Source organism: Topomyia yanbarensis, chromosome 3 (assembly GCF_030247195.1).
Source record: "Topomyia yanbarensis strain Yona2022 chromosome 3, ASM3024719v1, whole genome shotgun sequence".
NCBI classification, from domain to species: domain Eukaryota; kingdom Metazoa; phylum Arthropoda; class Insecta; order Diptera; family Culicidae; genus Topomyia; species Topomyia yanbarensis.
Window position 1 is genome coordinate 409,374,871 of NC_080672.1, and position 4,825 is coordinate 409,379,695.

Consider the following 4,825-nt stretch of genomic DNA (forward strand, 5'->3'; position numbering starts at 1 on the left):
TTTCGGTTAAAATACCCCTTTTCGGCCAAATTACCCTTTTTCGGACAAATTACCCTTTTTCGGTAAAATGACGCTCGGTCAAATTACACCTTTTCGGTCAAATGACTTTTTCGGTCAAATAACCTTTTTTTGGTCAAATTACCCTTTTTCGGTCAAATTACGCTTTTTCTGTCAAATTACCCTTTTTCAGTCAAATTACCCTTTTTCGGTCGAATTACCGTTTTTCGTTCAAATTACCCTTTTTCAGTCCAATTACCCTTTTTCAGTCAAATTACCCTGTTTCACTCAAATTATTCTTTTACGGTCAAATTACCCTTTTTCGGTCAAACTACCCTTTTACGGTCAATTGACTCTTTTCGGTCAAATGGCCCTTTTCGGTCAAATGACCATTTTTCTGTTAAATGACCCTTTTTCGGTTAAATGACCCTTTTTTCAGTCAAATTACCCTTTTTCGGTCAAATGCCTTTTCGGTCAAATTATCCCTTTTCAGTCAAATTAACCTTTTCCGTTCAAATTACCCTTTTTTGGTCAAATCATTCTTTTTCGGTCAAAATTGTCTTTTTCGGTCAAATTACCCTTTTTCGGTCAAACTACCCTTTCAGTCAAATTACCAGGTAAAATTACCCTTTTTTGGTCAAATGACCCTTTTTCGGTCAAATTACCCCTTTTCGGTCAAATTACCCTTTCGTTCAAACTACCCTTTCAGTCAAATTACCATTTTGCGGTCAAATTACCCTTATTCAGTTAAATTACTCTTACGGTCAAATGACCCTTTTACGGTCAAATGGCCCTTTTTCGGTAAAATTACGTTTTTCGGTTAAAATACCCCTTTTCGGCCAAATTACCCTTTTTCGGACAAATTACCCTTTTTCGGTAAAATGACGCTCGGTCAAATTACACCTTTTCGGTCAAATGACTTTTTCGGTCAAATAACCTTTTTTTGGTCAAATTACCCTTTTTCGGTCAAATTACGCTTTTTCTGTCAAATTACCCTTTTTCAGTCAAATTACCCTTTTTCGGTCGAATTACCCTTTTTCGGTCAAATTACCCGTTTTCGGTCAAATGGCTCTTTTTCGGTCAAATGACGTTTTTACGGTCAATTGACCATTTTTCGGTCAAATGACCCTTTTTCGGTCGAATGACCCTTTTTCGGTCAAATGACCCTTTTCTTGTCAAATGACCCTTTATCGGTCAAATTTTCCTTTTTTTGGTCAAATTACCCTTTTTCGATCAAATTACCCTTTTTCGCTCAAATTACCCTTTTTCGGTCAAATTACCCTTTATCGGTCAAATTATCCTTTTTCGGTCAAATTACCCGTTTTCGGTCAAATTACCCTTTATCGGTCAAATTTTCCTTTTTTGGTCAAATTACCCTTTTTCGGTCATATTACCCTTTTTCGGTTGAATTACCCTTTTTCGGTCAAATTACCCTTTTTCAGTCAAATTACCCTTTTTCAGTCAAATTACCCTGTTTCAGTCAAATTATTCTTTTACGGTCAAATTACCCCTTTTCGGTCAAATTATCCTTTTTCGGTCAAATTACCCGTTTTCGGTCAAATGGCCCTTTTTCGGTCAAATGACGTTTTTACGGTCAATTGACCATTTTTCGGTCAAATGACCCTTTTTCGGTCGAATGACCCTTTTTCGGTCAAATGACCCTTTTCTTGTCAAATGACCCTTTATCGGTCAAATTTTCCTTTTTTTGGTCAAATTACCCTTTTTCGATCAAATTACCCTTTTTTCGCTCAAATTACCCTTTTTCGGTCAAATTACCCTTTATCGGTCAAATTATCCTTTTTCGGTCAAATTACCCGTTTTCGGTCAAATTACCCTTTATCGGTCAAATTTTCCTTTTTTGGTCAAATTACCCATTTTCGGTCAAATTACCCTTTTTCGGTTGAATTACCCTTTTTCGGTTGAATTACCCTTTTTCGGTCAAATTACCCTTTATCGGTCAAATTATCCTTTTTCGGTCAAATTACCCGTTTTCGGTCAAATTATCCTTCTTCGGTCAAATTACCATTTTTCGGTCAAATTACCATTTTTCGGTCAAATTACCATTTTTCGGTCAAATTACCATTTTTCGGTCAAATTACCCTTTTTCGGTCAAATTACCATTTTTCGGTCAAATTACCCTTTTTCGGTCAAATTACCCTTTCGGACTCTATATATCGATTCATCAAAAACTTGTAGATGGATTTGATTCCATGAGATTTCAAATCAATATTAATTTGCGAACTAGACAATGAGCTTAAATTTTGTTCTAATGACTGATGGTACAATAAATATCATTGCTTGTGTTGGATTTATTAAATTGAACTGTATAGAATTGTTAAAAGGTCCTCGAATCATTATCGCCGAAAGGCTCTTCAGTCAAAATAAAGCTAAAGAAAAGGCGTTTTATAAAGCAGAGTCTGTGCTTCCTACTTCTCGATCGCTCATATGTATTTCGGCTCGACGTGCTTTACCTTATGTTCAATTAAGATGTTATTTCTATAGAAAGTGTATCGTTAGTAAAAGCACATCGAAGATAAATCCTTCCATTTCCGCAGAAAAAATTGAATCCCCGTGGATTTTATCTACGGATTCGTAGATCCGCAGAAAATCTTCAAATCCGTACTATGGAGATTTCCGTAGATCTGACATAGCTGCATTTGTATCCCTGAGCAAGCCCTCAGTCAAGCGTGATGTCTTGTAAGAAAATGACTTCTGTAAAGCTGATTAAACTGGTGAAATTAGGAAAATTATTCCAATACTAAAGAGCCTTGGTTTATGTTGAATGTATTTTCGAAATATTTTTCGTAAACCCCATGCCAGAGCACAAAACCCTTTAAATCAGACATGCACAAAGGAAAACTTTCTAAACCAGTCTTTCTTTTGCCTACTTTGATGCCAGAACGCGAAACGGTAAAGTCGAAATCCGTTGAAAAGAGTTATGTAGCCAACTTTGACAAGTCGCACCGGGTAATCAAAAACATAGCCAGACCGCAGGGAGGTAGGTATAGGCGAACGTCCTGCATGCATAATTACAACAAATAAAACCAGAAGGAAGTGGGGATTTAGCTTCTTTGCTTGCAGCAAATAGGCCATACTTCCGCTCGTCGGCTAGTTCAGTAGCCACCAAGGCTAGGCTGTGGACGATACCCCTACGAACTCTGCCGTGATGTCGGAATGTTTGCTCCTGTCCCTCACTTTTTCCCATCGACACTGACACTGATGGCATCGACCCAACAATATTGGCTCGACGGGAAAATCGATATGGTGTCTGTAAATAAAAATATCGTATCTCAAACCCCCGATAAAAAATACACACTTCATATGTGTAATTTACCTTCCTCAGAAAAGTATATACGATTGAAGAAGGATTTCAATTTTTTTTGTCGGACAATCCAACGACGTGATTTTCTTTACAATGCCCTCGGGAGTTTTTGGTGTCACGTACACATGGACTTGTTTGACTAAGTTGGTGGGTTGAATGAATGGCTTGTGGATTTTTATGTATTTGTAGCATTTCCAATACGCAATTATTTGTGATGAAACTTATATTTTTTTAAAGTTTCCAAGCAATTGAGAAGAAGATTATCAGTTTGCAATCGATTGGTGGAATCGGTCTCTCTCTATTCTCAAAGGATGCGACATTAACCAAACAGTATACAGTAACCAATGACCATCATTGGTGCTTTTTCGTAAGTTGGGAGTATAATTTTAAAAGTTTTTAAAAATATGCATCCATTCTGAAATTCCCACTGTCTTATCATTTACAGAACACCGCATCACCTGTTCGAAAGGTTAACCTCGGGGCAACAGTCATTCGAAACACAGAGCAATCCGATTTAAGAAGCTTCCCGTAAATCACGGCTAATCGTCGAAGCCAGTCTACATAATTAGCTTAGACTTATTTTACCGCTCGTTGTCGACTCAGTAACGAGCAAAAGTTGAAGTGAAATGTCATGCTATCAACCACAACTGAGGTTGGTCTATGTCCTGATAAGGGGAAATTGAGAAGGATAAGCTCCGGTTCGGCAGCTAATCCGGCTCGAAATGGAATCTTCATAATTACATGGAATGCCACGATGCTCGGTACGAAAATCACGATGAATGTTGGCAAATGGAATGGAAAGCCGAACGTGTTACATGTATCACAGAAGGTGAATTTTGACATGCACATAGCTACTGTTGTTGCGGTTAGAATATTCTCGAATATATTCAAAAGCAACTTTCACTATTATGTTTACCGAGTCCATAAGCTGATTTTTCATAAAAACCTCAAATTTACCTTCAACTTGCATTTTATCTGAATTTGGTTTAACGAACGAGAACATTTTAATCAATTTCTTGTTGAACCGCAGTGTCACGACAAAATTGGTGCCAAAATAACAAGCATTCAGTTTCCACTTAGGTTTTCCGATTTTCCATCGTATATTTGCTTGGAGGGAAAATGCATCACACGTTAGTGTGGCGTGTTTCGAAGGCCGCACAGCCCAAGCTGTCCCTCTGGCGCAGCGGATAGCGCGTTGGACTTCTAATCCAAAGGTCGTGGGTTCGATCCCCACGAGGGATGACCTGATATTTTATTGAATTTTTAGGGCCGTGTAATCGGGCACGTCTTTGAGAAGCAGCATGGTGAAAATAAATAGAGGTGAGAGAGATAAGTGTCATTTTACACTTTCGTGCGCTTTTTGCGTTTCTTATATGAAGAAAGGTCGTGCAAGCATCCCCAAAACTCTGTTTTTCACATAGGATTTGTGTGACTGTACCCTGTCAAAAAAATGCGGACGAACGTGGTCAGGCGATTTTAAAAATTTGACGTTTGACTCAACTTGCC

At 38.1% G+C, this 4,825-nt stretch overlaps 1 non-coding gene across 1 annotated transcript; it reads left to right on the forward strand.

Moving 5' to 3' along the window:
* Window positions 1-4,488: 4,488 nt before the first annotated feature.
* Trnar-ucu (transfer RNA arginine (anticodon UCU)) lies at window positions 4,489-4,561 on the forward strand. Its single transcript has one exon. It is a non-coding gene; the product is annotated as a tRNA-Arg (tRNA).
* The last annotated feature ends 264 nt before the right edge of the window (window positions 4,562-4,825 follow it).